This window comes from Vigna unguiculata, chromosome 10 (assembly GCF_004118075.2).
Source record: "Vigna unguiculata cultivar IT97K-499-35 chromosome 10, ASM411807v1, whole genome shotgun sequence".
Classification (NCBI taxonomy): domain Eukaryota; kingdom Viridiplantae; phylum Streptophyta; class Magnoliopsida; order Fabales; family Fabaceae; genus Vigna; species Vigna unguiculata.
In genome coordinates, this window is record NC_040288.1 from 16,295,586 (window position 1) to 16,308,603 (window position 13,018).

At 40.5% G+C, this 13,018-nt stretch overlaps 1 pseudogene; it reads left to right on the forward strand.

Annotated features, from left to right (window-relative positions):
• Nucleotides 1–4,715: 4,715 nt before the first annotated feature.
• LOC114165291 lies at nt 4,716–10,623 on the forward strand (annotated as a pseudogene).
• The last annotated feature ends 2,395 nt before the right edge of the window (nt 10,624–13,018 follow it).

Below are 13,018 nucleotides of genomic sequence, written 5' to 3' on the forward strand. Positions count from 1 at the left end.
ACCATTGTTCATTAAAAAAAAAAAAAAGAAGGCTCAACTTCGGTTTTGTAGGTGGAAGCTGCTAGACTCATAGGAGTTTTGGTACATTTTTTCGCACTCACATACTTATTTTATCTTATGCTTAACCTTTTATGTGGTGTTCTTGCATGTATAGATGCTCATTTTCGTTATTTGCACGTATGTTGTTTTTTTTCTTATGGTTGGGTCGTGTTTGACTTTATATGATTAAATGTCGATAAGTGTCCATGTGAATGTAAGGTTCGTCAATGAAACTAGTGCTAAAAATTTTTTGATGCCCTTCTACATGGTACTGTAAATGGATTCTTGGGCTAGTGACATGTTTGCTTTGCATCCTTAAAGTTTAGTTATACACAAAACCATATTTCATCTGCATGTTTGTTGAAAGCACACGTGGAATCCTTGTTCTTGTTGCATTTGTTGAGCGCAATGGGTGCATTGCTCGATGGTTGTGGTTGGAGGGGCTAATTTTTATGCATTCATAAGCATATAATAATTGTTTATATATGCATGTTGTGGAGGGAGTCGGGAGTCCGTCGTCAGTACTCCCAATATCTTTTTAAACCCGTTTTCTTTTTCGGTTCGCCTTCCCGTCGTGATTCCGGTTGCGACAGTTGGCGACTTCACTGGGGACACTAGAGAGTCAAGCCATTTAATTAGATATGCGGACTGAATGTGGTTTTCCCTTTTTCTTTTTTTATTTATTTTCTTTTATTTCATTTCATTTTCTTTTTTTCTTTTTCCCCTTTCTTTTATTTGTTTTTTTGCTTATATTTTTATTTGTATATTCTTGCCTCTATTTTAATTTGTTTATACCTGTCTCTTGGAATGATTGTGTGTAAATTGTTTTGCATATTTTGTTATATATCTGCTTGGGAAATTTTCTATTTGTTTTGTAAGTGGGGGTTGTGGTATGCATCATTCTCCCTCCACACACACACTTTGTGCATATCATGAGCAGGGCCCTATACCCAGGTCTGTGTAACTTAGAGTTAGAGGGGATTGTGTAGCAGTGCCACAGTGGATGAACTTCCCAAGTGGTCATTGTGAGAACCCCAGCTAGAGTTTGTTTACTTTGTTGGTACTCCTACCTCTTGTTGTCTACCAACTATTGTGGGAAATGCCAAGAAGTGGGCAATAGCTCTAGTGACCTTGATCCTTAAGTATTAGGGAACCATCCTAGCGAGCGCATGTATTTTACCTTAGGACCATTAGGCGTCGAACCTCTGATAAGGCACAAGGGGATACGTGTGCATTACCTTAATTCTCATCTTATTTTTCTCGCTTTATTTGAATTAGCAATGAAGTCATGCGTATGTACATTATTTCGCGGCATAATCATACATGCATTTTGATTATTTGTTCATGCAAAACATGTATTTTGTCATGCCATGCCATCACATTTCTTGTGATTCTAGGTCGGAAATTTTAAGGTTGTGATTGAGTTTGTGAAAAAAAAAGAAACAAAAGAAATTAACATGGGATTTCAAGTCGGAGGGAATTTAGGGTCGGATGCCTTGAAGAAGAAATTACCTATCAGGGTTATAGATAGCAATCTGAATGGTCTAAGGGAAATAGTGCAGCAAATGAAGACTATACAGAAGAATGCTTTCAAGAAGTGGTATGGGAACTTATTGAGGTTGTTGAATCTGGAAATCCAAGCGTCGGCAGTCACCGCTTTGGCCCAATATTATGATCCGCCGCTCAGATGTTTCACCTTCCAGGATTTTCAGTTGGCACCAGTAGTAGAAGAGTTCAAGCAGATTTTGGGTTTGTCGGTGGAAGATAAAGTCCCTTACAGATATTTCGAGCAACGAGCATCTATCTCTATGTTGGCAGGAATCCTGAAGGTACACCCTACTGAGCTAGAAAGTAAAATGGCCTCCAAGTGCAACTCGAAGGGGATCCCCCAAGGGTATTTAGAAGGGCACTTGCGTCGTTTGGCTGAGAAAGAGATAGGGGAGACGTTTATGGATGTGTTGGATCTCACACTATATGGAGTTGTGCTCTTCCCTAACATAGAGAATTTTGTTGATCAAGCGGCCATCGATGTGTTTGTCACTTACAAGATTCATTCGGAAAGCCCAGTCATTGCGGTTCTAGCTGATGTGTACGGGGGTCTGAATTTGTGCTGCGCACTCAAGAGGAAGAAGATGTTATGTTGTGTACCTATATTGTATGTATGGTTTATATCCCGAGTCCGCTTGGGTACAGTAAATGCTGAATGTCAGATTGGGGAATTGCCACATGGCGGCGTTGAAATTCGAGGGGCGAAAGAATGGGCCCAATTCTGTGCAGGTTTGAATGGTGGAAAGATTAGATGGTGTGTCCCTGGGCTGCCCAAGTCGCATGTCATTTCTTGTGGGGATTTCCCTAATGTCCCTCTGATAGGCACCAGAAGTTTTGTGAATTATAACCCTGTTCTGGCTCAACGACAGTTTGGGTGTCCAATTAAGAGCTCTCCAACTCCAGAATCTCTGGTTGCCATATGGACTTATTATCAAGAAGGAATTTCTCAAGATCTAATTCGACGAGTTAGGAGTGCCTGGGGTGAGGTTCTGCGCGCAGAAAAAGACCCAAGGCCTTGGGTAATAGACGGAAAGATATCTTACCGATGATGGATTCTGGAAAAGGTTAATGTGATCAAGTTACCCTTCAAATCAGACTCTCCTACTCTGGAGCGATTGGAACCTGTTGAGTCTGAGGAGGTGAAAGGGCTAAAAGAAGAGATCAAGAAGATGAAACTAAAAAATGCCAAATTAATTAACGAGCTTCAAAGTCTCCGACATGAGTATGTGGATCTGAGGCGTGATAATGAGGAAATGACAAAGGCGTATGAAGGGATTCTTAGGCAACAAAGAGAAGAACGAGATCATGCTTTCAGAGTGAAATAAGATTTGGTCGCGGCAAGCACCGCATTAAAGTCAAGGGACAGAGAGAGAGATGCAGCAACATCTAAGCGCCAAAGGGATCAATTATGTGAGGAATTTAAGAGAGAGAGAGAGAACCGAAGCACTGAGATGGTTGCACAATGCCCAAATGAGAATCAGTGAGGTTGAACGACAAATAAGAGAGGTGGTGTCGACCTATGAGGTGAAGATGGACGAGGAGCGTTGGCACAGAGCTGAATTGGAAAAGGAACATCAAGGGGTGATCAGTCGGATGAATGAGTACACAACTGAGGAAGAAATGACTATAGAACATTGGAAGAGATGTTTCTCACAGTTGGCTGCCTTGGCGAATGGAGCAATTGAAGAAATCCCACGATTATTAGCTGAAGCAGAGACTGCACTACCGATCTTCAATCCGCCAAAGGAGATTGAAGCCTTCTTTAACCATTGCAAGAAGTTGATGAGGGAGATGAAGAGCATGATAGTCAGTGTTAGGGAATGGGTTTTCTTTCTTTTCTCGTTTAATGAATGTAGAAGACTTGTTAATGGTTGAGTTGTATCAGTTTCGTGTTAATTTCTATGATATATTTACCTTAACGTTCTCATAACTTTAAAATTTCCGACTAGAATAAGTGTTTTGCATTCATTTTCTTTCTTTTCATTATTCATAATTCATTTCATTTAACAAAATAATAGAGCAAAATCAAATACGACGACAAAATTTCCACGACACCCTTATCGCACACGAGCTAACCACAGAAGCATGGAAGATTGGGAAGAAGCCCACGAAGCTGTGAAGGCTGACATTAATGAGCTGAAGGATCAAGTGGGCCAAATCCTAGAGGCTTTAAAGTCACTGAAGGCTTCAGGGGAGGCCTCAACCGCTAGGATCGAGGAGACTGCTCATTCTTATGGTATACCTCTAGGCGCGTCAGTTCCGTTCCCACTTTACGGTCTGCCTCCGGGATACAAGAAGGTCAACATGCAGGGAGAGAATCGATTCATTGGTTAACTAATGCCGAGTTCAAATCTGCTCATGTTGATGTCTTAATCAATTGCACTAAATTCAAACCATATCTTGAGTAAGTTATACCCTCCTTTATGAATAACTTTGTGGTCAATTTTATATAAGCCTTTAAAAATTTACCAATGGAATTTATTTTTGCCAGCTCATTCCTTGTGTGCTTGCAATTACTTGAGACCAGTGCTTCTGCTCGTATTCATTCAGAGTTTCCTAAATGGTTCCAATATCAAGTATGTATTGTACCATTAATTATACAATAAACAGATTTTAATATATCATAATTTCACATCTATCTTTCTATATTTGTAGGTTTATAACGAGCCATTAAGTGTTAGGAACCAAGACCTAAGGGATTTGTCAAATTGGCCTATGAAATGTGTCAAAGAATGGCACACGTACTTCGTGAATGGGTACAAGTTTCATACTAACGCATGGAGCAACGGGAAAAAGACTATAAATAGTGGTGTTTATGTCAAGGGCCTTACTGAATGAGGTGAAGATGATTTTTGTGGGATCATTCATAGAATATATGAACTAGAGTACAATACTTCTAATAAACTGAAGAAAGTTGTACTTTTTTTGTGTGAATGGTTTGATCCCTCAAGGAAAGGTACAAGAGTGGATCCTAAATATAACATTGTGGGCATTCACATGACTTCATGTAACGTCCCATTTAATCAATAATCCCAATAATCCCAGTTGGAGAATATTCAGATGCAGAACAAACTTCTTTCTCTTTTCTTGCAACTAACAACACGCTATCGAACGACACTCAAGGACCGATGTTAGCTTCAACACCCGTGATAGGAGCGGAGATGAATGAGACAGTCACATTCACAGGACCGAGGATGACTGTGGCGCCCCAGCCTCCGAAAACATTCATCGATGCAGATGTTGCGACTAAAGCTGCACCACACGCTACAGTCCAAGCAATATCCACTATTGTTGATGGGGCTAAAAGTAAGCTTGAAATTCTTGAGGAAAGGATTCGTGCCATTGAGGGTGGTGGAAGCTATGGGCTCGGTGATGTGGCGAGATTAAGCCTGGTTCCTGGTGTGATGATACCACACAAGTTTAAGGTCCCAGAATTTGAAAAGTATCACGGCACCACATGCCCTAAAAGCCATTTGACAATGTACGGTAGAAAGATGGCTGCTTATGCCTATGATGAAAAATTGCTAATACATTGTTTCCAAGATAGTCTGGCTGGGGTAGCATTGAATTGGTATACACACTTGGAGCCATCTCGAATTCATTGTTGGATGGATTTGGCCGACGCCTTTGTGAAACAGTATAAATACAACACAGATAGTGTGCCAGATAGATTGCAATTGCAAAACATGGCCAAGAAGGATACTGAGTCATTCAAGGAATATGCACAACGGTGGAAAGAGTTGGCTGCTCAGGTTGAGCCACCTCTACTTGATAAGGAGATGGTGGCGACGTTTGTAAACACGCTGCAATCACCATTTTATGAGCATGTGTTGGGGAATGTGTCTTCCAATTTCGCTGATATCATTATCATAGGGGAAAGAATAGAAATTGGGTTAAAAAGTGGAAAGATTGCATATGGCCCATTCGTGGCTGCAACTCCTAAGAAACCCAATTTTATTCCCGGAAAGAAGAAAGAAGCGGAAGTACAGGCGGCCTCAGTGATGCCTATGTGGGAAAGTCGGGCTCCAACACATAAGTATCGACCACACTTGAACCAACCTCCTTATGTGGCCAATGCAGTGTTTGTTCATCAAACACAACCTCAGCAGCAAGGGTTTTATCAACCGTTGAATCTTTATCAACCACAACATGCTCCAAATAATGCTCTGAAAACTGAACCTAACTCGAATTTCAACAGATATGCGGGACAAAACGCTAATCTAAGAAGGAATCAAGAGAGGAACTTCGTTCATTTCACTCCTATTCCTATGTCATATACGGAATTGTTGCCTCATCTCCTCCAAAAGCAGTTGGTGGCCATTTGTCCGATGAAGCCCGTGCAACCTCCGTTCCCCAAGAATTATGATCCAAATGTCAAATGTGATTATCACGGAGGGGGAGTTGGTCACTCTACTGAGAATTGTGTGTCCCTTAAACACAAGGTGGAAGCTTTAATCAACTCAGGATGGATAAAGTTCCACGAAGACAAACCCAGTGTTGAGGCTAATCCCCTTTCTGGTCTTGGGAACCCTTCGAAAAATGCCATTGAGGTTAAGAAACACCGCCTGGTGAGGGATGTGAGTGAAATTCGAAGCTCCAAGCGGTTTGTTTTTTAGACACTATTGAAATTGGGTTTGTTAAAAGGGGAATATAACCTGAGTGAAAAATGTGGATTCCATCCGAGTGCTAAACATTCTATTGATGAATGCACCGGGTTCGAGGATGTTCTACAAAATCTTATGGACAGAAACTTTGTGCAAGTATGTCACAGGGACATGGAGGAAGAAGTATTTGTACAAGATGGTGCGAAACCCGGTGTGACTTTGCCAGAGCCATTGGTGATTCATTTCACTAGATCCACCTCTACCCCGACAATTCAAGAAAGGCAATCTATTATTATCCAAGCACCCTCCCCATTTCCCTACAAAAGTGAGAAAGTTGTCCCATGGAAATATGGTGCATATGTGTTGGGTGAGGAACAGCGGGTAGGTGGTCAATCTATCAGTGGTGAGTCAGTGGTGAAAAATATATCAGGTATCGGTGGAATTACGAGGAGTGGTCGAATCTTTACGCCTCCAAACTTGGTGAAAGATGGAGTTGGCAATAGTGAATCAGTGAATACCAAAAAGACTAAGGAACTCTTGAAAGGGAAGACCATCCAAACCGACGAGTGACTAAGAAAAGACGATGGGAAATAAGTATCTGATGAGGAGGCTTACGAGTTCTTGAAGTTCATACAACAAAGCGAGTATAAAGTGGTCCAACAGTTGAATCGCCTGCCTGCTCGAATCTCACTTTTAGAACTACTCATGCATTCAACCTCTCATAGAAAGTTGTTAATGAAGATACTCAATGGAGTGCATGTGGAGCAAAATATTTCTCTGGACAGTTTTGAGGGAATTGTAAACAATATCACTACTAACAATTACCTCACTTTTACCGATGAGGAGATACCTACTGAAGGGAGGGGACACAACAAGGCCCTCCATGTCTATGTAAAATGCTTGGATCATGTCATAGCATGTGTATTAATCGACAATGGATCTTCCTTGAATGTAATGACGAAAGCAACATTGGGAAAGCTACCGTGTGAAGGTATTCACATGAAACCAAGCGCAATGATAGTGAGAGCTTTCAATGGAAGTAAAAGAGAAGTAATGGGAGAGGTAGAATTGCCAATCCAAATAGGGACATGTGTTTTTCAAATAACTTTCCAAGTGATGGACATTCTCCCAACATACAACTGCTTGTTGGGTCGTCCTTGGATTCACTCAGCGGGCGTGGTACCTTCAACCTTGCACCAAAAGTTAAAATATGTCATGGGTGACAAATTAGTGATTGTTTCAGGGGAGGAAGATATTTTAGTGAGTGGGCCTTCATCTTCTCGCTATATTGAAGCAGCAGAGGAAGCCCTCGAGACAGCCTTCCAATCTTTGGAAATTGTGGATAATGCCTATGTGGAGCCCTTTCCAATGAGCCCACATTTGTCGCGTACTTCCCTTATGACGGCCAAGGTTATGTTGAAAGAGAGATATGAGTACGAAAAGGGGCTAGGCAAGTACGAGTAAGGATTGACATATCCTTTAGAAGTCACCGAGAAAAAGAATAAATACGGCCTTGGATACAAGCCTACTAGAGAAGATAAAAGGAGGCTGGCGGAAGAAAGGAGAGAGCGCGGTGTGGCTCAAATCCAAGGAAAAGAATTGGGGTTAGGAAAGATTCACATTTGCGACATCAAAGATAGCTTCCGCAGCGCGGGATGGATCAACATTAGTCAGATAGCAGCTGTCAGAGATGAAGATGAACCTGAAAGCTCGATTTTCGTGCAGCCTTATGCTCTAAATGCACTACACAACAATTGGGAGACTTTGGATCTACCCGTGATGTTTAATTTGGTTAAAATGTAATATTTTTAATTTATCCTATTGCTCTACCCGGAGCTTTAGGATTCATGACTTAACGGGATAACACCTTTTCCTTTATGCTCAGCGTGATAATCAATTTGTGTTTGCTACCTTTGTTATCTTTGTTTGCATTTTTCATTGTTGTTTGTTTATTGATCATTTTTTTATAAACTCAAATAATGCAGATATGATAATGAATGTTTTCAAAACAACAATGTCGATATCCCTAATTTCAAGCACCCTGTCAATAATATGGAAGATGATTATGAAGGTGATTCGGAACCCTCCCCTGAACTAATGAGATTAGTGGAACAAGAATCTAGGGAAATAAAACCCCATCAAGAAGATGTTGAAGTGCTTGACCTAAGCGAGGGGATGAAAAGAAAGAAGTGAAAATTGGCACGAGTATGAAGAAAGAAGTGAAAGAAGAATTGTGTGCGCTGCTAAAGGAGTTTAGGGATGTGTTCGCTTGGTCGTACAATGATATGCCTGGTTTAGATACTGATATAGTACAACATAAGCTTCCACTCAAACCGGAATGTCCTCCAGTCAGACAAAAGCTAAGAAGGATGAAACCAGAAATGTCATTAAAGATTAAAGAAGAAGTGTAAAAGCAATTTGATGCTGGATTTTTAGCTGTGGCAAAATACCCTCAATGGGTGGCAAATATTGTACCAGTGCCCAAGAAGGATGGGAAGGTTCGGATGTGCGTTGACTATCGAGATTTGAATCGTGCGAGTCCAAAAGACAACTTCCCATTACCGCACATCGATACATTAGTGGATAATACAACCAAGTTCTCACTATTTTCGTTTATGGATGGCTTCTCGGGATATAATTAGATTAAGATGGCACCTGAAGATATGGAAAAGACCACGTTTATCACATTATGCAGAACATTTTGCTATAAGGTGATGTCTTTCGGGCTTAAGAATGTTGGGGCAACCTATCAAAGGGCCATGGTGGCGCTTTTTCATGATATGATGCACAAAGAAATCGAGGTTTATGTAGATGACATGATCGCCAAGTCTGAGTCAGAAGAAGAACACATCCTTAACCTAAGGAAATTGTTTGAGAGATTGAGGAAGTTTAAACTTAAACTAAACCCGGCTAAATGCACATTCGGTGTGAAATCTGGAAAATTGTTGGGTTTTGTTGTCAGTCAAAAGGGGATAGAAGTCGATCCCGACAAGATGCGTGCGATAATCGAAATGCCTGCTCCAGTACAGAAAAGGAAGTGCGGGGTTTCTTGGGCAGACTGAACTACATTGCTAGGTTCATCTCCCAATTAACCGCCACGTGTGAACTAATATTCAAGCTATTGCGTAAAAACCAGGTTGTTGAGTGGAATGAAGATTGTCAGGCTGCTTTTGATAAAATTAAACAATATCTACAAGATCCTCCTGTGTTACGCCCACCCGAACTGGGGAAGTCACTCATTATGTATTTGACGGTACTCGATGAGTCAATGGGTTATGTGTTGGGTCAACATGACGAAACTGGAAAAAGAGAGCATGGCATATACTACCTAAGCAAGAAGTTCACAGAATGTGAACAGCGATACTCGTTTTTAGAGCGAACTTGTTGCGCGTTGGCCTGGGCTGCCCATCGTCTAAGACAATACATGTTGAGTCATTCTACCTGGTTGATATCCAAGACTGACCCTATCAAGTATATTTTTGAAAAGCCCGCTCTCACTGGAAGGATAGCCCGGTGGCAAATGCTATTGTCAGAATATGACATTGTGTATGTCACTTAGAAGTCCATCAAGGGTAGTGCTTTGGCTGAATATCTGGCCCAACAACCCGTTAACGATTACCAGTCGATGCAACCCGAATTTCCTGATGAGGACATCATGGCCTTGTTCGAAGATGACCAAGAAGATGAGAACATAAAGAAATGGACATTATTGTTCGACGGGGCTTCTAACATCATGGGACATGGTATAGGGGCAGTACTGATATCTCCAGAAAACCAATACATTCCGATGACAGCAAGGTTGTGTTTTAATTGCACGAACAATATCGCTGAATATGAAGCATGCGTTATGGGCATCCAAGCTGCAATTGAGTCAAAGGCAAAAATTTTGAATGTATATGGAGATTCAGCGTTGGTTATCCATCAACTAATGGGAGAATGGGAAACCAGGGATCAGAAGTTGATTCCCTACAAAACTTATATCATGGAATTGGTGGAGTATTTTGATTTTATTGAATTCCACCATATTTCGCGAGAGGATAACCAATTGGCAGATGCCTTAGCTACTTTATCATCGATGTTCAAGATTAATTAGGATGGGGTAATGCCGATGATCCAAATGAAGAGCCACGAAGAGCCAGCATATTGCCATTTCATCGAAGAAGAGTTAGACGGTAAGCCGTGGTATTTTGATATTAAACGTTATATAAAAACCAAAGAATACCCCGAAGAAGCATCTGAGAATGATAAAAGGACACTAAGAAGGTTGGCTGCAAATTTTATCCTGAGTGGGGATGTGTTGTACAAGAGAAATCATGATATGGTTCTCCTTCGATGCGTGGATGCAAAAGAGGCCGAGTCAATATTGGAGGAAGTTCATGAAGGAACTTTTGGCACACACATGAATGGACACTCGATGCTAGAAAGATCTTGAGGGCTGGTTACTTTTGGTTGACTATGGAGAATGATTGTTGCACACACGTGAGAAAGTGCGAGAAATGTCAGAAGTATGCAGATAATATCAATACGGCACCCACTACTTTAAACTTAATGTCTGCCCCATGGCCTTTTTCAATGTGGGGGATAGATGTCATCGGAGCTATAGAGCCAAAAGCCTCAAATGGACATAGCTTCATTCTAGTTGCAATTGATTATTTCACTAAATGGGTGGAAGCTGCTTCCTACGTTAGCGTGACTAGGAAAGTTGTGACTAAATTCATAAAAAGAGAGTTAATTTGTAGGTACGGGTTGCCTAGCAAGATAATCACTAATAATGCCACCAATCTGAACAATCAAATGATGGCTTAATTGTGTGAAGGATTTAAAATTCAACATCATAATTCTTCTCCTTATCATCCAAAGATGAATGGGGCAGTCGAGGCTGCTAATAAGAATATCAAGAAAATTGTACAAAAAATGGTGGTCACGTATAAAAGCTGGCATGAGATGCTTCCCTTTGCTTTGCATGGGTATCGCACCTCGGTACGTACATCAACTGGGGCAACACCTTTTTCTCTGGTGTACGGAATGCAGGCAGTAATACCCTTTGAAATAGAAATCCCATCCCTACGAATGTTAATGGAGACCCAATTGGAAGATGCAGAATGGGTTCAGGCCCGATTTGACCAGCTTAATCTCATTGAGGAAAAAAGGCTAGTAGCAGTATGTCATGGACAGTTATACCAAAGAAGGATGAAAAAAACATTCGACAAGAGGGTGCGCCCTAGAGAGTTCCATGAAGGCGGCTAATCTTGAAAAAGATCTTACCTATACAAAAGGATCATAGTGGCAAGTGGACTCCAAATTATGAAGGCTCGTATGTGGTGAAGAAAACATTTTCTGGTGGGGCACTAATGGATGGAGAGGAGTTACCGTTACCGGTCAATTCTGATGCGGTAAAATTTTTTTATACATGATGATTCCTTGATAGGAAGTGCTACTAGGGGATATTGACATTGTCTCCAAATTTTGTTGTATTCTGCTTTGTTTTTCATTCAATAAATACCATTTGGTTCCCTCCATAAATTTAGAGCAATGAATTTCATGCTGAGTTCGTAAAGAGAATAATAAACAAAAAGAAGGGAATAAAAGTTTGTGCATACCAACGAGGCATCACGGGTACATTCACTAAGAGTAAACTCATTTTGGAGGGTGTCGTGGAAAAAATTTAAATAAAAAGGCAAAAAAAATAAAGCCTCCTATAAAGTTTATCCATGCATCCATGCATTTATGCATCCTCACCGCATTACATCATTTGCCTAAAGGTTGAATCTTGTTGGTGCTAAGCATTCAAGCAGTGTTTACTGACACAAACTTTGGATTCTCCTTTCATATATAGACCCTCTCCAATTGAATGGTCATTGATTTCTTTCTACACATCAAGACCCTCTCCGATGGAGTAGTCATTAATTTTCTTATGTTTACATCAAGGCCCTATCCGATGGAATGGTCATTGATTTTCTTTCTTTACATCAAGGCCTTCTCCGATGGAATGGTCATTGATTTTCATATGCTTACATCAAGGCCCTCTCCAATGGAATGGTCATTGATTTTCTTTCTTTACATCAAGGCCCTCTCTGATGGAATGGTCATTGATTTTCTTACTTCACATCAAGGCCCTCTCCATTGGAATGGTCATTTATTTCCTTCTACACATCAAGGCCCTCTCCAATGGAATGGTCATTGATTTCTTTGTTTACATCAAGGCCCTCTCCGATGGAATCGTCATTGATTTTCTTTCTTTACATCAAGGACCTCTCCGATGAAATGGTCATTGATTTTCATATGCTTACATCAAGGCCCTCTCCAATGGAATGGTTATTGATTTTCTTTCTTTACATCAAGGCCCTCTCCGATGGAATGGTCATTGATTTTCTTACTTCACATCAAGACCCTCTCCATTGGAATGGTCATTTATTTCCTTCTTCATGTCAAGGCCCTCTCCAATGGAATGGTCATTGATTTCTTTGTCACAACAGGACCCTCTCCTTCATAAGGGTCGAGTCTGTTTTCCTTGTTTGGATCACGACCCTTTTCTTTGAATTGGTCATTGTATATGCTTGATTTGTTTTTTTCCTCTTTTCCTTTGAAACCCAAACGAAATTAGTGTTTTATCTTTACTCATCTTTTACTTTGATAACCTATGAAAGTTAAAATTTCATATTATCAAGTAAAATCTAAGTAAAGAGGGGCAACTGTCAACACCCAATTTCGTCCGGAGTTTTTTTTTTTTTAAATGCTTGAAGAATAGTTGGTTATTAAGTTAATAAATTTTTTTTTATAAGACTGTAGAATTATTTTTGAAGAATTACTAGAAAAATAATAAATAA